General features: G+C 35.9%; 1 protein-coding gene across 2 annotated transcripts in view; it reads right to left on the minus strand.

Annotated features, from left to right (window-relative positions):
* The window catches only part of LOC308340609 (uncharacterized protein), a 286,411-nt gene that overhangs the window by 76,925 nt on the left and 186,345 nt on the right, over window positions 1-23,141 (minus strand). The window contains exon 4 of one of the 2 annotated variants that reach the window (XM_080799918.1): window positions 17,038-17,691. The exons of the other annotated variant lie outside the window; for it this stretch is intronic. The gene's annotated coding sequence lies outside the window, so the exon portion shown is untranslated. Of the gene's footprint in view, window positions 1-17,037; window positions 17,692-23,141 lie in introns of those variants that run through there. 2 annotated transcript variants of the gene reach the window in all.

Here is a 23,141-nt window from a genome sequence, read left to right on the forward strand (position 1 = left end):
AATTATTTGCGTCAGTTGATATGAGCATGAGTCGTTTTTTTTTTTTCTTTAGCCTATTAATACATAGGATTATACTCATTGCTTTTCAAATACTAAAGCAGCTTGGCATCTTTGCAATAAATCTTACTTTGCCATGGTTATAATTCTTTTTATAAATTACTGAATTCTCTTTGCTAATATTTTTAAAGGATATTTGTGTCTATATTCACGAAGGATACTGGTTTGTGGTTTTCTTTTTTTGTACTGTCTTTTCCTGGTTTTGGTGTAAGGTAATAATAACTTCATAAAATGCATTGGGAAATATTTCCTCCTATTCTGTTTTCTAGAAGAAATTGTGTAGAATTGGCATTAATTCTTCTTTAAATGTTTGGTAGAATTCTCCAGCGAAACCATCTGTATCTGAAGATTTCTTTTCTGGGAAATTTTAAATTATAAATCAATTTCCTGAGTAGTTATAAGGCTATTCAAATTATCAATTTCAAATTGGATGAATTATGGTAGTTTTTGTTGTTGTTTTGGTTTTAGGATTGGCTCATTTCATCTAAGTAGTCAAATTTATGTGTGTAGCATTGTTCATAATTTTTCCTTATAATTCCTTTGATATCTGCACATTCTTAGTGATAGCTCCCAATATATTGGTATATTTGTGTCTCTCTCTCTTTTTTTTTTTTTTTTTTGGTCAGTCTTGCTAGACATATGTCATTTTTACTCACCTTTTCAAAGTGAGTTTCTTATAGATAAAATACAGTTGGGTCATTATTTTAATCCATACTACCAATATCTGTCTTTTAATTGATGTATTTAAACCACTTACATTGAATATAAATATTGATATATTAGGGCTTAAGTCAGTTAATTTCTTTGTTTCTATTTTCTTCTCTATTTTCTTTTTCTTGCCTTTCCATTGGGTTACTTAAACATTTTTTAAGAATCCTATCTCTATTTATCTATAGTGTGTTTTAATGTATCTATTCATATAGCTCTTTATTAGTGATTGCTCTGAATGCTACATTATTTATGCATGACTTATCACACTATTAGTGTCATCATTTTACCAGTTGGAGTGAAGTGTAGAAACCTTACTTCCCTGTATGTAACTTTACCCTTCCCTCTTCAGAATATAAATGTTTAAAATATTTCCTCTATACACAATTATAACCACATCAGACAGTGTTACAATTTTTGCATCAACCATCAAACATAATTCAGAAGACCTAAGAGAAGAAAGCAAGCCTGCTATATTTACTCATATTTTTGCTTACCATGTTTTCTTTTTTCCTGATGATGTTCCAGTATTTCTTACTTTTCATTAACATTCTGTTTAAAGAAACTTTTCTAGCTCTTCTTTTAAGGCAACAAATTATCTTAGATTTCATTCATAACTCCAGAAAAATTACTTTCTCTGTAATGGAGTTTGGCAATTTTGTTCTTTCAGCACTTGAAAAATGAGCCACTTTTTTCTGATCTCCATGGTTTCTGATGAAAGATATGTTTACATTTGAATTACTTTTCTCTTGTAGGTAAGTTCTTGTTTCTATCTTGCTGCTATCAAGATTTTTTCTTTGTTTTTAGTCTTCAAATGTTTGAGTTTTAGTCATGTTTAGCTTTAGTTTTCAAATCTGTGTTGGTGTGGATTCCTTAGATTCATCTGGCTTGGGGATTTTCTCAGATTTCTGGATCTGTGGGTTTATATATTTTTCTAAATTTGAAAGGTTTCACCTATTGTATCTTTGCTACATGTTTTCTCAGCCTATCCTCTTTCTTCTGTTTTTCCAGGACTTCCATGACTAGAATGTTAGATCTCTGGTAGGCTCCCACTGGTTCCTACTCATTTTTTATTCAATCTCTTTCTTCTGTTCAGATTGGCCAATTTCTACTCTATCTTCCAGTTCTGTGATTTTTCCTTTTCTTTTTTGCTCTGTCTTCTCCATTCTGCATTTGTGTCTACCCTCTGAAGTTTTTACTTGTTACTATATTTTTAAAAAGGTGTTTCACCAAGATCAAAAAAGCTTTTGCATAGCAAAGGAAACAGTTAACAAAACCAAAAGACAACTAACAGAATGGGAGAAGATATTTGCAAGCGACATATTAGATAAAGGGCTAGTATCCAAAATCTATAAGAGCTCAGCAAACTCAACGCCCAAAGAACAAATAATCCAATCAAGAAATGGGCAGAGGACATGAACAGACATTTCTGCAAAGAAGACATCCAGATGGCCAACAGACACATGAAAAAATGCTCCACATCACTCAGCATCAGGGAAATACAAATCAAAACCACAATGAGATACCACCTCACACCAGTCAGAATGGCTAAATTTAGCAAGTCAGGAAATGACAGATGCTGGCGAGGATGTGGAGAAAGGGGAACCCTCCTACACTATTGGTGGGAATGCAAGCTGGTGCAACCACTCTGGAAAACAGTGTGGAGGTTCCTCAAAAAACTGAAAATAGAGCTACCCTATGACCCAGTGATTGCACTACTGGGTATATACCCTAAAGATACAAACGTGGTGCTCCGAAGGGGCACGTGCACCCGAATGTTTATAGCAGCAATGTCCACAATAGCCAAACTATGGAAAGAACCTAGATGTCCATCAACAGATGAATGGATAAAGAAGAAGTGGTATATATATACAATGGAATACTATGAAGCCATCAAAAGAAATGAAAACTTGCCATTTGTGATGACGTGGATGGAACTAGAGGGTATTATGCTTAGCGAAATAAGTCAATAGGAGAAAGACAACTATCATATATCTCACTGATATGAGGAAGTGGAGATGCAACATGTGGGGCTCGGGGGGTAGGGAAAGAAAAAATGAAAGAAGATGGGATAGGGAGGGAGACAAACCATAAAAGACTCAATCTCAAGAAACAGACTGAGGGTTGCTGGGGGGAGGGGGAGGGGGGTCGGGAGACGGTGGTGGGGATATGGACACTGGGGAGTGTATATGCTATGGTAAGTGCTGTGAAATGTGTAAACCTGGAGATTCACAGACCTGTACCCCTGGGGATAAAAATACATTATATGTTTATTAAAAAATTTAAAAATTAATAAAAAAAACAAGAAAACAACAGAAAAACCCACAATAAATAAATAAGTAAATAAATAAATATTCTATTTTAACTTGCATCCTCCATCACTTCTCCAGTAGAGAAGGTGGGGGAGGGGTGCTGCCTCATGATTGCCATGTGGGGCAAGAAGTCCAGGTTTTCCACTTGGCCTCCACTGATACCTGAGGGTGTAGGCTTCCTCTTATTGCTGAGTTGAGATGAGAGTTCTAGGACCTGCTAGGTCTCCACTGATACCTCCACGGTAAGGAAGTGTAGCAGTACCTCATCATTGCTCCCTACATGGTTTCCACTAAATACCATGAGAAGGGGGTGGTGGTGAAAGTACCAAGTTCCAATTCTCCTCTAGCCCTCTTCTGACATTGCATCTCATTACTGCTGGGAAGGAGCAAATTCCAGGCTCTCCACATGTTCCTCACTGATATCATGGGGGTGAACTTGTTACCACATTGTGGGGATGACAGTCCTGGTTTCCCATTCAGCATTTGCAGGCGCTTTGGATGCCTTGTTGTTGTCGACATGAAAAGTCTGGCCTCCCCACTCATTGAATGTATTGCTTATTGAATGTATGCTATGTGTCAGGCATGGTTCTAAGAACTTCATATGTATTAAACCACATAATTATTACAATAACCAAATGAGGTGGTTACTATTATTTTAACACAGAGAGGTTAAGTAACTTGCCCATAGTCAAAAACAGTTCTGTGGGCCAATATTAGGTTATATGCAATGATAGCAAGCAGAAAGTCAGTGAGGCTTCTCTTAGGAGGGGCAGTCAGGAGCCCAGAGAAAAGAATAGCTGAAATCAAACTGTGTGCCTTGATGAGGTCTGCTTCTCCCACTTAAGAAATAACAGACGTGAAAAAGACGATCCATGCACTAATCAGCTATTGCGCGAAGCATGGAATATATAGAAAGTAAAAATTTCCCCGCAAGATTTATATACATGACCCTTTTTGTGACTCATCTCAAATTGCTAATTCACTAAACTGGTAATGGAAAGTTACCTCAAACTGGCTTCTAGGTTGAGATTTGAGAGGATTCCACCAACATTCCAAGGGTGAGAAAGGTGATGTAAGAGAAATTCACCCACCTTCTTCCTAGGTAATTCCAGACCAAGTTAGAAAGCTTATCATGTGCTCACCATTCAAAACCAAACAACAATCTGCTAAACACATGCACACACATGCACACACATGCTGAGAAACTGGGCCTATAAAAAGATTCAGTAACACACATAAAAGAAAACATAGTACTCAAAATAACACTTTCAAACAAGTGCACAATGAGAAATATGTAACACTTAGAGTACATCTACTTTGTTCACTTACTAAAATTCAAGAAAATATGATCCTTTTAAAACAATAAATGGAAGATGAGATAATAGAACAGCCAACTGATATGAAAATGCAGACTGCCTAGAATAAGCAGAAATAGCAAGGGATAACTACATTGACAAGGCGACGGCAAGGAAAGACTGTGTTGAAACTGAAAGGAAAACAGATGAAATAATACCATAGTTGATGTACTGAAGAGCAGAACTGACCCTCCCTAATATTTTATTGATGACGAAGCTCAGCTTGATTAAGTCTTCCAGGATAGAGACGAAGAAGAAAAAAAGACAAAAATGAAGACAAGCAGATGCTCAATATGGAGAACAAATGATTAGAAGCCAACAAACGATCAGCTATATATAATAGAGAGAACTCTCTTGAGATGAAAAAATGTCCTAACCCTGTAGGCTGACAGCATTGACTCCATAACTGTGCAAAAACCCCAGCACCTAAATATGTCAAAGCACATTGCTTAGGCTTTTAAGGACAAAGGAGTTTAATTATTAAAAAAATATAATTACACATCAAAAAAATATATGATGCCTACCAAAAAGAAATGGCCTTGGCCACAGAAATTCTCTTCTGCAATATACAATTAGAAGATGACAGAGTAATATCCTCACATTTCAGGTAAATATCTGTTATCTAAGAATTCTATATTCAGCATGTTGTAATTTATGTGCAGTGGTATCTAATGGACATCTTTAGATATTCAAGGGCTCAGAAAATATACCACTTATATTATTTTAAGATACTCCTGCAACCAAGATATAAATCACACTTGAAGAAATCATGGCAGGAAAGACATGGTTGATAGCACTGAAAACATTTAAATATTAATTACTCCAAAAATGTCATAAATATGTTTAGAAAGTAGAATATAGTTACCATAAATGGATCTTGAAGAGATGATACATAATGTAGAGAACAATTTGGCAATAATACCTGAACCTTAAATTTCAATATGCCGAACATATCAAGAAGCACGAAAAGGAGACATGAAAAAAAGGAAAAGAACAGTAGGCTAATTTTCTGTTATAGATGGTGTAATATTTTACTATTGATAATGAAAATCAGAGTAATACATGTTCTGCTATTTAAAGTAATGGTGCGTATTGATGTAATTTTAAAAAGTCTGCTTTTTTCCTAATTACTAACAAAGGAAAATACTCTTAAAATTATCATGTAGAAAATGACAGAAAACATGTGAAATAGAATATAAACTAAAAATATCTAGAAATCATAAAATAATATTGTTGGAGTAAAATGGTCTGTGAATGTAAACACAGCAAACTCTTTTTGCAGAGACCAGCTGAGTTCCTATTGTGTGAGAAAAACAAAACCCATCTATGTGCAAAGTAAGAGTTGCATTGATAGGGATGCCTGGGTGCCTCAGTCAGTTAAGCGTCTGCCTTTGGTTCAGGTCATGATCCCAGTGTCGTTCCTACTTTTGATTCTCCTCCCCGCTTATGCTCTCTCTCTCTATTTCTATCTCTCTCAAATAAATAAATTAAATATTTAATTAAAAAAAGAGTTGCATCTATGATATAGTGATTGCAACAGGATAATGTTAAGGTTATGGGCAAATATTCATTAGGAAAACATATTCCAAATTCTCCAGTGCTCAGAATGTTAATACTATGCCAAGCAGAATTCAAGGAAAACACTAAATAAAACAATGAGAATATTTTTTTAGATCTGTGAAAGCATAATCAATAAACTAGATAAGAGTCTTGAAACTTTTATGATGAAAATTGTTACCAACATATATTAAAAAATAGTTGTAAATGTAATCTTAATTACCTAAAAAACAAAAACTGTGAGGAATTTTGATACACTTCATAATTGACCAGGTCATTATTAAATAAGTGAATAAAAATATGGAGAAATGGAATAAAATAGTTAAAAGTGCTGGTTTTATATAATTTGTGTAATTTTTTGAACTATACAGAAGGAGAATATACATTTTCTTTATAGTTCGCAAAAGTTGATTATATGTTAAGCCATAGGAAATGTAAAAACTTCTAAAAGTAAAAAATTGTACAGTTTTTAATAACTCCATTGTAAAACCAGAACTGAGTAGTAAAATTTCAAATACATGGTGATTTTAAAACATTCTCATTCATGGATCAAAGTAGAAGTAAAAACTTTTGCAATTATGGTTACTTAGAAATATTTAAATGAGAGTCACAGATCTTACAGAAGATGTTTAAAAATGCAGTTAAAGTTAATTCCACAACATTAATAAAGAGGAAAGAATTAAAATGAATGAATTTATTATTTAACTGAAATAGTAGTTAAATAAATAAACGTATGTTCCATATATCTATATTAGTATAGATATGTGGATAGATAGGTGGAAGTAAAGAGGAAGTATGTAATAAATATACAAGTAGAAATTGTGAACCAGACAAATGATAACACCAAACAAAATCAATAATAAATTAAGAAAACAATTTACCATGATCATATGATCAATTTAGATTTATTTTAAAGATGTAATGTTTCAATATTATGATATCTGTTATTATAATTGGTAACATCAATAGGTAGAAGGAGAAAATTTGACCTCCTTGTCAAATTTAAAGAGAAAATTTATCACCATTATGATAGATGACAAAAATTCATTGTATAAAAGCTGCTGTTATTTGTGCTAAATATTCTTCAATGAAGAAGGAATGGAAAAGCACTTAACTTCTTTAAAAGTCTCTTGACTCAATAGGAAAGTTATAATCAGTTTGAAATATTAAAACTGGCAAAAAACAATAGAGCCCACCATCACCCTGATCATGTAATATTTTTCTAGACATCCTGATGAATCAAAAAAGATAATAAAATAAACAAGAAGCATGTATTGTCACTAATTATAGATAGAACATCTGAACTACCTGGAGAGTCATAAAGTTATTGAAAACACTAATAGCACATAAAAGGAAATTTAATAAATTCATTCAACAAATTCAATATAATGATTGGTTAGAAAAAGTATATGTATATGCATACACACATGTATCAGGTAATTCTAGACATTTTAACATATACAAATTTTAATAGTATAGAGGAATTAGAACCTCATTCACATTGGCAAACAAAAATATTAAATATCTAGCAAAAAATTTAATAAGAATATTCTAGTCTTCTCTAAAGGAAACTTTAAAATAATATTGAGGTACAAAAAAACCCCCAAACAAACAAACAAAAGCCCCAAATATACTCTGAGAAAACTTAATATTGTAAACACATAAATCATCCACATATCATTTATATATTTAATGTAATTATAATACATTGCAAGTTTTCCTGTTATATGTGCAAAATGATTATAAATACCATCTTTTGAATAATCAAGATATTTTGAAAGAGAAAAAAAGAGGGCTTTTTTGGAACAATAATTTTAAAATACACTTGCTTTGTAATGGTACACTTGTTTTAACAGTGTGATGTGGTTCAGGAGTAGCAAAATGAGGGAAATGTTTGCAGTATATGTATGGAAGAACTAAGAGACAAAGGTGTAAAGAGTTTTTACAAATTATTAATAATAAAATGAATGTCTCAATAGAAAAATGAACAAAGAATATTAATGGAGATTTACAGAAAAATGAAACCCAAGTGAGAAGTAAAATATTCTGTATCTAACAATCAAGAAAATATAAATTTATAAATTCTATGATTAAATAGAAATGATTTTTATAGGAGAAAATTTGAAAGCATTTTAAATTTCTTTTAAGAGCAATTTGGAAATATAGGTTGGCATTTTTATAAAATAGAATACTATATAGCAACTTAAAATCATATTGAAATATTAATATAAGAAACTTTAATGAAATATATTTGTTTAAAAAGGGAAGTGCTATACAATAAATAATTTTACAGCAAAACTATTTGCCCAGGAAATAATCTAAAAGTATATTGAAAATATTGCTAGCTATGATTATCTATTGCTGTTTGAAAACGAACTTTTTTTTTTTTTTTGACAGACAGAGATCACAAGTAGGCAGAAAGGCAGGCAGAGAGAGAGGGAAGCAGGCTCTCCACTGAGCAGAGAGCCCCATGCGGGGCTCGATCCCAGGACGCTGGGATCATGACCTGAGTGGAAGGCAGAGGCTTTAACCCTCTGAGCCACCCAGGCGCCCCTGGAACAACATATTTTAAAAAATATTTTAAAATAATGATTCACAAAATTTGGCTATAAGTGTAGTTTATTTTTTTAAATTGTATTCTTCGTACTTTTCCAGGATGTCTACAATAATACATTACTTCGTTCCCAGAAGGAATGTTAGTTAAAAAATCTGACTGACCCGAGAAGAATAAAAATTAATCTTAATTGCCGGTGCTTTGTGCTTACTATCAGGCACTATTCTAGGAGTTTGCATGCATGCTCTCATTTAGCCCTCAGAACAAATGTATTTGATAAGACTTGTTATTGCCCTATTTGATGGATAAGAAAGTCAAGGTTTAAAGAGATTAAGTAACTTACCCCAGGAGACACCAATCATAAGTAATGGAATTGGGGGTCAAAACCCTATGACTGGCACTCTACATGGTACCAAGTGCCCTTTCTCCCAAAGGACTTAATCTTTCAAAATATTGAGATGTCTTATTTAATTGACCATTTTTTAAAAAAAGATTTTGTTTATTTGACAGAGAGAGAGAGAGAGCACAAGCAAGGGGAGCAGCAGAGAGAGCTGGAGAAACAGACTCCCTGCTAAACAGGGAGCCCAGGATCCCAGGATCATGACCTGAGCTGAAAGCAGACACTTAACCAACTGAGCCACTCAGGCTCCCTAAATCAACCATTTAATGTAGGTTAAAGAATGATTTTAATCTTTACTTACAGAAAGCCTCATTCATTTAGATAAGCCAAAGCACCCCCCAACCCCACAAATAAGCAGGAAAATTATTGAATTTTTTTAGGAAATAACATTTTTATTTATTCATTAAGGTCCAGACTAACATTTCTCATATAATAGATTTCTTGAAGAAAATCTGTTTTGTTGAATGATTAAGAACATTTGGTAATGAATTTATTAATTACCTAAAAGTCAAATGTTACTTATGTCCTTAAAATGAGTTTGTCCTCTAATAATTTGTTAATAAACCCATTATAATTTTATTTATAGAACTTACAATACTGCATCTTTGAAGAAAGTGTGTGCTAAAAGAAATTTAATCTTACTCTAGACTAAATATAAATACTCCAAATAGTCTGAATTATTTCAGAATGACTTTATGAAATGTTACCTAAGATATAATAATTGACAAATGAGAATGTGTGAGTCAAAGGATGTTCTAAACCCCTTGTGTGCAGTACTGTTCTTCTCTAAAAAAGATTAGGAACTGGTATTAATCTGTACGCAGCACAGAGTTCTCCTTTGTTCTGTACCCATCCTGCATGCTATACTTTATCCAAGCATCATTCATCAACAATTTCAAAAGTGGATATGTGTTGAGTTCCTTGACGACAGGATCTTTGACTTTTTTATAAAAAAATTTTTAAAATTTGTTTGACAGACAGACACAGAGAGTACAAGTAGGGGGAGAGGCAATAGCAGGCTTCCCACTGGGCAGGGAGCCCAAGGTGGGGCTCCACCCCAGGTTCCTGAGATCATGACCTGAGCTGAAGGCAGACCCCTAACCTACTGAGCCACCCAGGCACCCCAAAATCTTTGTTTCTTCTTCATCTTCGTATTTCAATACCTAATAATTGCTTGGCATCTAGTATTCATTATTTTTTCACTAAATTAAATTTAGCTGATTGCAATTTCTTTAATGTCCTTATCACCACTTTATCCTTTACTGTAATCAGTCCAATGATAATACTTCTCAGATGATGTTTATAAAACTGACTGGTAGAGGACAAGCTTAAGAATGAGTGTAGGAATAATGTGTAGATAAGCCATGTTATTCTTCCTTTCTTGTTTAGAAATAATAAGGAAATGGAAACACATTTAAATTCTTCTAAGATACAAGAATTTTCATAACAATACTCTATCATTTTATTATTGTTGTATTTTAATCTGGGTTACTCAGAAATTGGAGAGAGCTTGAGATTGTGTCAAAATCATGATCAATACCAAAAAAGGGCATTAGTCTTTTTTTTACCTCTCAAAAGATTTAGAAATTTTGATCCAATTTGTGCATGCTCATTAATTTGAACATTGAAGGGAAGTTTTCTAAATGATCATTGTGATTTAGGCTTCAGAATGAATTGAATTTAGATTTGAATGTATTTCTCTTTGCTTTGGGATATATTTATGTAAACATTGCTTTGTGAAAAAAATTGGCAATGGTGTGTTTATAATGAAAATAATTCATTATATTTATTGAAATCATATCTTCTGTAATGGCAACATCCTTAGGGAGAGGATGGAAGATAGTACTCATTAGATACTTTTCTTCATTTGTGAGCCAGACAGTATATTAGTTTTATCCAATTGCCATCTGCCATCCATTTTATATACAGTATGCCTAAAGAGCTCACTTCATATAAGGGTCTAGAAGGTAAAGGTAGACCATATTGTATTTATATTTGTAAATACTGTATGCATTAAATTACAAATATTTATGTGCCATTAAGGTTTGAATAAAGGAAATACAGAGTTGAAACAGACATATCTTTCTTGCTCAAAGCTGGGAGTTGAGGATAGTTTGGCTAGAACTGTGGTTCATTTGTGTATACAATTGCATTTGTCATAACTATTTGAATGTGTCACTTTGATTTCATTTCCAATTAATTTGCTCAGTACCACTTGCAAAGTAATAACAAAGAATTATGTAACTCGAGTTGATTTAAAAGAGTGCACTGCTGAAATATGCATGGTGTGAACTCAATGATTCAATAGATCTAATGAGGAAACACATTTAATCAACTTTTTAAACATTTAAGATATTAATTTTTTATTTGTGAAATTATGTAATGATATCATACAACAGTTAAAAAATAGGTTCTTTAAACACAGTGACAAATATTACTGTGTTTAAACAGAAAAAACAAAATTATTTAATTTTTGCAGTTGTATGCTTTCAATCATTTGTAGAGATCTTAGTTTGCAGTCTAAAAAATTTGCTATGAAATCCATTACGGGGAAACCATATATTTTTTTTTTAAATAAAGACACGAGTGAAAAATGAGTCATAATCTAAAACATTCAAAAAAATTTTTTTGCTCAAAGGAATCTATATAGACTCACAAGAAAACTCTTACTGAGTTTGAAATTTTGTAAATAAAAACCTCAATTGTGAAATGTTAATTGATGAATTAAGAATCTGCAGTGGCAGGGATAAGGTCATTTTAATGGACCTACTGGGATTAAGTAGATAATAGCAATGTTTTTATAAATGACAAAGGTAGGGGTGTGTGTGTGTGTGTGTTCATGCGCGTGCACATGCATGTGAGTGTGCATGTGTACAGGCAACATGGCACTCAAGAAAATCAAAGGAAATGAGCCAGAAACTTCTCACATTCTGCTGGCATCTGTGGAGTGTCGCCATATGAGAACCATATGACTGCTGGCAGATTGGCATGTCAGCTCAGGCTTGTAAAACTTGACCGCACTGAGCTCAGGGTTTAGCAGTTTATCACGGGAATATTGATACAATTTTAACTGCACTCTTTTTGCATAAGGACATTTTATCCTTTCCCAATGCCTCTCATCCCAAACCTACCCTTTGAAATCATCAACTAGCAGAAATAAGGTAGATACATGTATCTATATATCAATGGAATTTAAAATGAAAATGAACTGCTGTAAACAGCTGCTATATTTTATGTGGTAAAACTGACTTTCCTCCCATGTGTCAGCAAGCACTGGCCACCATCTTCTATTACAAGTCAGAGATGAATTTTCAAAAGCAAATCATTTTAACGTGATTACTAAAGTAAGGGTAGAAATTGGGACCATGAACCTTTCTCTAAGGGTAGAGGAGGCCTACCTTGACATGATCTACACTTTTCACAGATGGAAACTCCTGGTGACTTGAGTCTTTGGTATCTTTGGACAGAAAGAAGTTGGTCTCGATTATTGACATTTTCAGGGTAAGAGAAATAGAGGTGTAAAGGTAACAGTTTCTATCATCTACACTGTTTAAAAGGAAATTGCCTTCTGTTAGAATAAACTTAACTTGTCTGCCTTTTAATAAGTGGTTATTTTTAATAGAATGTTCTATTTAATCTTCATAGCTAGGAAAGAGAGAATAGCAAGGCCATTAATCTATTTTTCATGGTCTACTAAGGTAATGATATTTCTGGTTATTAGTATGAAATTAAAATGGAGATGACAAAACTCAGGCTTAGTCCTTGACAAAACTGTCAAGTGGGCAGCCTGGAATGTTCTTGTGGAGCCCCATGTTTTCTCTCCTCCGGCTGCTTCATCTCAGCACAGGGGTACAGGTAGATTCATGCACAGGGTCCCATATCAAACATTGCCTCTTGGTCTCTTTGTTTTGCGTCTTTGGAACTTTTTCCAAAGCCAAATCATCAATGAAACCTAGGAGTGAAGTTAATACCTTGGTCACAAATCTCAAATAGTAGGGCATGGGAGTGGGTGGGGAAATGCTTCAGTCTTCCTGTCCGTAAGTGCAGCAATCTGAGGTACATTCTCCATGGTTCCTCAGAGGGCCCCAGAAGTATTGAGTTCCACTTACTCTGAGTCGTCACTGGTTCATTAGCACACCCTTACTGGCTTTTTGCCATTCCCTGTCTTATGGTCCCCACTACCTCATTACCACCTTCTGGGATCAAATTCAAATGAACTACTTGTCCCCAAGACTTTATTTCAGGCTCTGCTTTTGGGAGAACCTAACCTAAGACAGAAAGTGTATCTTGGGCATCCCATTGCCTTTTATATCCTCTTTAGGAGTGTGTCACCAAATGCAATTTGTATCCTTTGACCAACATGAGTTTTGACTGTCTTTAGTCATCCCCTGGTTCTGGACTTTGCCCAATTCTTTCACAGCTTACAGAAACTTCTCTACCTTGTTTTTGCTTAATTCTCTTAGGGATCCTGAATTCTCTGGATGGAAGGTCCTTTAAGTATGTGTTTAAATGGTATTGATAGGCATTTTATTTATGGCACTTGATATATCATACTGATATTTTATCAAAGTCTTAACCCAAAGCAGTGAGTCCATTGGTAGGAATTTGGGTTCCCTCCAATTCCTGTCAAAGAGGCTGACATCAATGCTGCTGACATGGGGAACTTGCCCTGCCAACACCCTTCTGCAAGAAACAAATCCCCAAATGTGTGAGTCAAATGGGAAACTGGAGAGCATAATGAAATGCATGGTTCAAATATCATTGTGTGAGCTATGTTTATTCAAGAAAATCTCGTTAGAGTTATTGACTAGAGCACCTGATACAGGAAAATACAAATTTATGAACTTGGCTAAAGCATGTTTCTACTCGCTACAAAAAAGTTTCTGTGCTTTACAAAATATTGCCCCTTTTATGGCACTCTTTACACTATAAATATTCAATATGCAATTTCCTGCAGTTATTTCACCTACAACTGAATGTTCCTTGAGGTGGGGACAATCAACTGGTCTATTTTTTATTTCTAACCTACAACTGAATGTTCCTTGAGGTGGGGACAATCAACTGGTCTATTTTTTATTTCTATCTAATCCCTTGATTAGATCAGCTATTTGGCAAACATTTGTGGAAATGAACATGTGAAATATCTAAATACTTCTGTTACTTATTCAGCACTAACTACTTAGCAAATTCTGTCTAGGGTTAAATGAATGATCTCGCAGTTAAATTTAAATCAGCTATTAGTACTGTCAGCTGACGATCACTCAGAAATAACCCATAAGTTTTGAGGTGGAATATCATAAGGACACATTAAGCATCACACAATGGTCAGGAGCACTGGCTCGGGATCCAGGCAGACATGAGTTTCTATCCTGGTTCTGCCAGTTAAGAGCTGGGTGATCTTGAACAATACACCAAACATCTCCAAATCCTATCTTAAGAAGAATGGGATAATAATACTTACTTCATAGTTTTTTTGGTAAAAGTTTAAGGAGCTAAAGCATGCAAAGCTCTTAGCACATCTCTACACTTAGTCTGTGCTCACTAATTGGTCACTACTATTGTTTTTATCATTGCTGTTTAATTTCTCTGGCACCACACAATTGGAGAGTGACAGAGTTAGGACAAGAATCTCACCTAATGATTTCTAAACCAGTATTCTTTTCGTTGTTCAACGTTGGGTCAAAACAAATGTCTTTGAAAATACAGTCTTAGTTGATGAGAACATGAGACTTGATATACCGGCATTTTTCTGAGACCAACTATAGCCAAAAGTGTCCTCTGATGGACCTAATCCATTAAAAAAACCAAGATTACTAGATGAGGTGAATGACAACCTTCAGGGTTCTCTTTGCGGGCTCAAGTAAACAATTATACATTTACCTCATAATAATGAGTCACTAGATATCTCTTTCCTTAAGAAAGTACTACTAGCCTAAGTGATGCCCCTGGAAAGACAAAAAAAAGTACATTTGGTCCAGCCACTTGTAGGCCAGTGACATGGGCATTATAACTCATGGTGACAAGCTGATATAGAATTTGCTCCAACTAAGAAGAGGGTAATCACCTCTCACTATAAGCTGGCCTTTAGTTTTTTTTTTTTTTAATCTATATTAAAGTTTGCTGTTGGCATAAATTCTATAGCTGGAGCAGTCAAGGTCTGTTTTGACAATGACATATTAATCAAGGTGTCCCAGGTCAAATATTTAAAAAGTGTCTCTATGACAGTGGGTCTCAACTTGGTTGCACACTAGATGGGGACCTATTAAAATTCCTGAAGCCAGGATCTATTGAATCAGAATCTGGGGCTGAGGCCCAGGCACTTATCTTATGAAAGTTCCCCCATGTATGCAATCCGTACTGCTTTAGGAAAAGTGCTTAACACCACCTTTCTTCTCTTGCCATTCCAAAGGACAGAAAGCTATAGTAGTGTGACCACAGGGAGTTTCACCTCAAAGCTGACTCTGTGTTACTCAAAGTGCTCACTCTGAGACTCCAGTTTGTTTTGTCAGGTGAGTTTAGGCAATCAGAGAGAATCCAGGCCTAGTGGACTTTTAATTTATTTATTTATTTTTAGAAAAGCAAACCCATCTGTATTCTCAGTGCTTAGAGCTGCAAAACACTCAGAGTTGCAAAACCTTCCGTGTGTAACAGAAATTTTGACTTGGCTTGCAGAATTATATGTACCAGAAACAAGCTGGAGAAAGCCTGAGACTTTAATTTTTTTTTAAGATGCTGTCAAGAATAACTGTATAAATCCAAAATGTCTTTGGAAACTTTTCTGCCCACCCCCATTTCTCTCTGGCAAGAAGATGCTCTTTCACCTACCCGGGGTAGGAACAATAAAGACATCTGTGAATTCAGCTTATTCTCTTCTAAGTCATACATAATAATTGAGCCTCCCTATTTGTGCATATTCACTCACTCCTTCCCCTGCATAACTTCAAGGGCTTTCTTTATGCCTCCAGATTGATGAATCTCTGTCCACTCTCATGAAGCCCAGCAAAACAGACAGGTCTTTACTCTCTCCATTGACTATGGTTGGTCTAAATTTGTAAGAGACAGGCTCTTACATCCTTCTGTATTAAAAGGATGGGTTTTGTGAGTAAACCCATTCAAAAAGATCAAGATATCTCCTTTTGGAAGAAAGATGAAGTCATATTGCAACAAAAATCTGCTTCTAAAGAAGCTATTTCTAAAAAATCTGTTCAATATGTATCAAAGAATCAAATTACACCCATCTGGAGAGACGCATGTGAAAAAAAAAAAACTGCATTAAACAGCAAACCACATCTATAGTGCTTCTTGCAGCAAACAAAGAAATGCTCAGTGTATCAACAGGCAGGGTCTCTTTTGATTAAAAAGTACTTACAGAAAGAGGACAAATCAAGCTCAGCCTTTCTGGTTCTTTTCATAAGGTGAGGATAGTGGTGTGGGGGCTGGGGGGGGCAGCTGCACATTCTAAGTAATTCATACAGGAAAAAAAAAATCATTTTCAGCGGCCTGTGGATGGCTTTGAGTGAGAGCAGATTTCCATGCAGAAATGATCTATGGGCCAGGGATTACACCCCTTTTTGCTCACACAAGGACTGATTGCATGGCTCACAGCTGGAGCTAATCCAGATATCTGTTTAATTAAATAGGAGCTGTCATTCTGTTGCATTACATCAAAGCCCAGGAAGGTGACATGGAGGTGAGATGGCAAATGTAAATTTTTAGTCCTTGGTTTCTTATATAGCAAAGAGATAAAAATTCTGTTTTTCAGCAGCATTTGTATATAGAAATATAATTGAGACATCTGTGACTTTCAATTTCCCATCAGGATCATCCTTTTTAAAAGCATATATTTTTCTGGAGCAGGATGTTTGGTAGGGTAAACTTAAAAAGATATCAGTGAAACAATACTTTTCTTCAAGAGAAATCCACTGAGTGCCTCCTATAGAAATGGCATTACAAGGAACATAATGGACCCAGCCAAGAATAAGATTTGCTTAGAATGAATACTGTACGGGCACTGTTTACACGGCTGAACAATTTTGGGAACCAGAATGTTTATTATACTTGCTATTTGGAGTTCAGATATTTATCAAAACCAGTACTTGAATGAATGTGTTTATATTCAAATTCAAACAAACAAAAGATGAGTTCATAAAGAGAATGAAATCAACATTTCAAATAGGGACTAAATACAATAGGGTAAATTAGCTTTAAAATGATATACACACATGCTATATCAAACAGAAACTTCTATAAATAAGATTCTGATACTAACTGTCTTCCCACTAAGTGATATAAAAACCCTTCACCAGGTGTGGCTAAGAGTCCTTCCTGTAGAGAAATTTCTCTAAGAGGCTTTCCAGCCCTATTGTTGTCCATGCTCACCAATCTCCATGCCATATGTATTCTATACCATTTGTAATGGACTAATCACTTCCATATAACAAGGTCTTTATTATTAGCTTGAGAAAACTTTCAGACTCAGCCTGCATTTGCTCAAATTTCTGAATCTTCATGAACTTTAATAACAGCAGATTTGTGCAAGGATTGTAATTTCCTTTCCTTTAATGTACTCAGCAAAATGGCCTCTCCATTGGATGGCCCCATCCAAGGCTCTCTTTATTTGTGTAACACTGTAGCTTTCTTGCCCCCCCCCCCCCGCCCCCAGCTTTCTTTGCTTTCTCTCCCTCCCATCTGAAATCTGTAACCACTAACTTTAACAATGAATAGAACTTCTTCTTCCTGGTTTGATTGCTGAAAAGAAAAAACAAAAGCTAGGTTAAATCACCCATGGCAAAAACACAGGCAGTATGAGAGTGCTTAATGACACCATTACCTGTCTCCCACAGTAGTTGAGAATGTGTGTTCTAAACCCACCTATCTGGGTTCATTTCCAAACCCACCAACCTGTATGACCTTGGGCAAGTCACTTAACCTTTTGAACTTCAGTTTCTTCATTTGTAAAACAGAGGTGATAATAGCTGTAATATCTGGGAAGAAAGGGATCAACAGCAGGCCTGTAATTCCATTCCTCCCTCCTTCAGAGGTGCCTCAGATAATCCATACCTAACCATTTAAAACATACACTTTTGGGGCACCTGGGTGGCTCAGTGGGTTAAGCCTCTGCCTTGGGCTCAGGTCATGATCCCAGGGTCCTGGGATTGAGCCCCACATCGGCTCTCTGCTCAGCAGGGAGCCTGCTTCCCTTCCTCTCTCTCCACCTGCCTATTTGCCTGCTTGTGATCTCTGTCTGTCAAATAAACAAATAAAATCTTTAAAAAAAATAAATAAATAAAATAAAACATACACTTTTTTTTTTTTAATAATTCAAAGATAACAGGAGGAGCTGTTAGCATCTACTCTCTTCTGAGTTCTTATCTAGGAAGGCTTTTAGGAGGGTATACCTGATCTGTGTAGATCTCTTATCATAAATTGATCCGTATGTAGATTATATATAGATTATATATGTATTCCATTGAAGAATACAAATTGGAGACTAATATGGACTATGTGATTTACATGAAGCTATGTGATTAAGGAGATTATAAAATTGGGGATACTTTGAAAATATGCAGCTTTCATGGGTTTATGTATATTTCATTCACAGTGATTATCTGTTCATTCAGAACCAAAGTGTTTCTCTGTGCTTCCTGCTGAAACAGGAAGTTCCATCCTGTAGTTCAGGGACTCCCTGATACTGGTGACAAATCAGATAGTTGGCCTTTCTCATTTCTTTCACTGGTGGTAGTTATTAAAGCTCTGTGTTGGGGAAGGCTTGTGTTTAATCTGATTCTGTCTGGGTCAGTGCATTTCCTCATAGGGCTTTTGCAAGGAGTAAATGAGTTAACATGAAAATATGATGAATATATGGTGTCCGGCACAAACGTACTATACACGTGTAAACTGCTATAGGTATTAGAGTTTAATTATTTCATACAGCAGTACTGTACAGGTTATTCTAGATGCTGGGTGTGAGTGTTAGAGATGCAAACTGTCTCTTTTCACAAGTAATTTAAATTAAGAAGAAAGGCATCTAGAATAATAACAATGATACAGGTTAGTATTGTAGGAGTTTCCCTATTATTTTTTCATTGTCTTAATTTGGATTCCCTCAGACCAGATCCGGAGACAAAGAAGGGAATGTAAGTAATTTTGGAGGCCATATTAGGTAACAGCAGAAGGGGAGTGAAGTGAGACAAGGAAAGAAAAAGCAGTCAATAATGGGTGAGTTAACAAATTTCCATGGTGAATAATGGGGACTTAGTCCCACCAGACAACTCTTGGAGCCAGTGTAGAACATGAGTCTTAGAGTTACACCAACCGCAGAAGGAGGAAACATATATTTACATACCACTTCCTATCAGTCATTGGTTGAAGGAGGAGTTAATTGTCTAGTACTTCAGCTGTCCCAGGCATGGGAGTTTGAGCTCAGAGAAGGCCTCAGGCAAAGAGGCACCAGAGATGACAGCTGGCCATTGGCCATTGGCCAGTAAAATACAACTGGAAGGCTGGAAGGGATATACACAGTGATGGACCAAGGCTGCAGTACTTAGTGACTGCTAGCACTTATTCCTGAAAATAGGAGGAGAATCCCCATTCAAAAAGTTTAATACCTGACTAATGCAAGAATAGGGTGATAGAACTTAATATAATACCTGACTAATGCAAGAATAGGGTGATAGAACTTAATATATGTGCTGCCGAAGCGAGCACAGTGTGATAGAACTTAAGTCCAGAGACTATATTATTGAAAATGGTTGTCTCTGCTAACAAAATAAAAATGTTACATTAATAAGGGCAATATAAACTCTTTATATATTTTATATTATCACGATAGGTAATTCTGTATTCAACAATATTAATTTCCCTTTTGAGGCACCACTGAATGTGAACTATTTACAACTTCATCTAGGGTCTCAGTTCACTGTTCATTTTAGCTTATTATTACTTTATTATTGGTTTTATGCAGTTACTTACCCTTACATCTGGCCTCCCATCTAAATGCTGAAAACATTTCTGATTTTGTGACCTAAGAGCTGTCCCTTGCTTCAGGGAGGGGTCTACTTTATGCACTAGGGATCCACTTCCGGTCTCCTGAGTCTCACTTCTTAAAGCCATACGTATTTCCCCTATGTTTCTACCTCCCTGATCCCATATTAGTACTAGTATCCATGTTGCAGCTTCATACATTCCAGACTCCACTGAAGAGGTGTTCTATCACGAGCTTCATCTTTTCTCATTTGGTTTCATCTTTTCCAGTATCTCACCACAAAAAAATCTTCTTCCTACTCCCATTTTACATCCGTCTCCTATCCCAAATACCACTTTTCAGAGTTTGTAATTAAGCAAGATGGAGCCTGATTTTACAAATACCTTCTATCAAGCACTAGTGCTGTGGAAGACAAACTGCTGATTAAAATCAATTTTAGAAAGCTCTGCTTTCATAAAGCTTAGCATTTATTGAACAAGATATCACAAAAATTAATCAATCTCCGAAAACTGTAATAAGTACTTTGATGTAAGCAGCTCTGGAAGTAAGTAATATCATAGCCCAACCCTGTCTGAGTAGGTATGTGTATGGGTATGTGGAAATGTCACAGAGGATTCTTGAAAGACATCCCTGACATTTGAGCTGTGATATGAATGACGAATGGGATTTAATACCCTCCCAGGGAAGAATGTTCCATACAGAGAGAGCAAGCATGTGCAGGGTTCCTAGGGTAGAAGAGAGCCTGATGCCTGGGAGGAACTGCAAGGCTGGCGTGGCTGGAGCCCAGAGGGCAAGCACAGGCGTGGCAGGAGGTAAAGCTCCAGAGGCAGGCAGGGCCTAGATCGAGCGGAGAACTACGGGTGTCTGTCTTTATCCAAAAACCAAAGAAAAGTCATCAAAGAATTTTAAATGAAAAGGTGATCTGATTAGAATTTTGTTTTAAAATGAGTGTTCCTGTATTAAGAATGGACTTGAGGAGGGCAGCTGGGTAGCTCAGTTAAGTGTCTACCTTTGCCTCAAGTTATGATTCCAGGACCCTGGGATCCAGCCCCTCATCAGGCTCCCTACTCAGCTGGAAGCCTGCTTGTGTTCCCTCTTTCACTGTCTCTCTCTCTCTCTACCAAATAAATAAATAAATAAAAATTTAAAAACAAAACAAAAAAGGAATGGACTCAAGGAGTACAAGAGGGAAAATGGAGACTCACTGACAAAGTTTGTTGCAAAAATCCATGTAAGAAATGATGGTATCTTCAACTAGCCTAGTGGATGAAAATGGAGTGATGTCGATGTGTTCAGGAGATATTTAGGAGATTAAGCACATAGAATCGAAGACATCCTAAATACTGGAATATATTCTGAATAAAATCTTAATGGTTTCATACTTTATAATATAAACTGTGTCACGTTTTTCATTTTTCAAATTAAATAAAAACTGAGAGCCCCAAATGCGTTGTTGGCAACAAGTTTATTATCACACTCTTAGGTTTACCTGGATCACTGAAAAACCCCAGGCCTTACAGAGGCCGAAAATGAAGTGTATTAATCAGCCACATTCAAGGGGCGGATTTTTGATGTTGCCATAGCTGCCTTAGCTTCACACTGCACCAAACAGGCTATCTGTTAAATCTAGTGCTGCTAGCTCTTACTTGAGGGAGTCCTGAAGGGTCCAAACTTCCCTACAGGCTTCATCACTGGGCCCCCCATCACTCCTAGTACCTGAAACTTTCAGATATATGTACTCCTCTTCCTCTCCAAAGTTCTGCCAATTAAAACCTGCATGGCCTGAGTGAATTTAGGCATCTGTCCTTTGAGGAGCAAGCAAACATGAACAGTTTTGCCAAATCCAAGCAGTTACCCAGGGAGTTGGCTGCTTTCCTTCATCAACCCACAAAACACAAAAAGCTCATTCAGTAACTTCCTTCTACAAAAGGCTCCATTTCCTTTCAGGAAGCCTCCAGTCATTAAAGATTATATAAAAACATACTAACGCTATTTGCTCTTCTTGAAGTAGGAAGAATGAAGGTGTGCTCTTATTTCTTTTTGAACATCCACATTTCCACCTCTACTTCCTCCAAAATCAGAAATGGACACTCAGATAGTGAAAGAGGAGAAAGTTCAAAGTTCAAGAGATCTTTTGGCAGCATAACATGTTCTCTCTAAACTCCAGGGTGGAGTAATTCTGCACACAGATTAGGCTGGACACAATAGGGACTATGTTATTTGTCTCTGATGCGCTTTGCCAACCTTTGGATTTACAGAACTGTCAGAGATTACATGATTACAGGCTATGGTACATACTCGTAGGAAAGAACAATATGCCATCCATCATGCTCAGGCTTTAAGCTAACAGAGGCTGTGCCAAATACATTTCTGAGCTTAGTATTGTAGGTCTAGAACAGGGTCTAGTTCCAGATTACTCCAAGATTCATACTAACAAGCCCACTTATAATGTTTATCCAACTTGATTTCAACAAAATGAAATATTTATGAGTTTCAGAGCTGGGAAAATTATGGAGTTAATATTATCGAACAGGATGTTTTTCATTGCCTCTAAAAATAGCATGTTGTAATTAATGCCACAGTCACAATGTGCCCAAGACCAGCTGACAAGGAGTTATTAGGGAGTCAGACAGGGAGTTATTAGGTTATTTACACACTGGAAGTTGCCAGTAGAGGTTGCTATAGTTAGCATAAGTCATCACCCACCAAGATCTGGCTCTAAGATGTGTATATTCAGAAGCTTAATTTTATCAATTTGTCAGGCTATGGGAAACAGACTCTTGCTGACCAAATTCATGAGGAAATGAATTACATGCTAAAATGTATAGTTTGCAATGAGATACTAACTTAGGTCATAAACAATAACTCCTGAGTAGGTAAAAGTACTGAGGAGATCAAGTTACCAATCTAAACATTGTCTCATAATCCTAGAATTAGGGAGGAATTTGCAGGCTGTCTTAGGGTATACTTTTTCTAGATAAATTACTTTCTCATCCTGGGGGTGCTCTTCTTCTGCCCTGACCATGCTGAAATCATAAAGATTTGCCTGGCAGCAATTGGGTTAAGATTGGAAAACTGGAGCCCAGTGAGGAGGCAATATAGTAGTACCAAAGAAAAATCACTTGAAACAAGATTCTACTCTTGGGGAAGAGAATGAAAGGCAGATCTGAGTGATAGTTAAGAGGCAGACAATAGAATACAGAGATGGATTACA

The sequence above is a fragment of the Martes martes genome, assembly GCF_963455335.1.
Source record: "Martes martes genome assembly, chromosome: 4".
NCBI classification, from domain to species: domain Eukaryota; kingdom Metazoa; phylum Chordata; class Mammalia; order Carnivora; family Mustelidae; genus Martes; species Martes martes.